Below are 557 nucleotides of genomic sequence, written 5' to 3'. Positions count from 1 at the left end.
TTATGACAAATTTTTTTATATTGTGGGTGTACACTCTTATTTTTTATTATATTTTTTTCTTATTTGAAGTTAATGTTAGTCTCCCTTTGCATGCATAAAATTCAACTATAGTTATGTTATGGTAATCTACCATTTATCAACAAAAATGATTAGAAGATTGTCTCTATGAGCCTAATGGATTCACAATTCAAATCGACTCAGCTGAAAAGCCTAGCCAAAAGTCAAAAGCTTTAGCCGACACGAAGCGCGGAAGCAGTCGGCCCTTCACCTTTAAGGCGACTACTCAGGAGTCCACCCAACTCCCAATCAAGACGATTCCCCTAGTGGCGACTCGGCTGTCTACCGAGCTGTCTGACTGGGCTGACGACTCACTTATCTAGTCAACAAGTTACGAGAACGACCCGCCTTCCAATTCAATCCTGTTGGGGGAAGATAAAGATCCGAGTCATCTAACTGAGCTATTTCCAAGACATACATCAATCAACTACAGTATTGACCAGTCACATCAAAAGTCTCAAACTCTGACGAAGTCTTAAATGCAAAGACGGCTCATTCTA

This window comes from Asparagus officinalis, chromosome 5 (assembly GCF_001876935.1).
Source record: "Asparagus officinalis chromosome 5, Aspof.V1, whole genome shotgun sequence".
In the NCBI taxonomy this organism is placed as follows: Eukaryota; Viridiplantae; Streptophyta; class Magnoliopsida; order Asparagales; family Asparagaceae; genus Asparagus; species Asparagus officinalis.
This window is presented reverse-complemented; position numbering follows the sequence as displayed.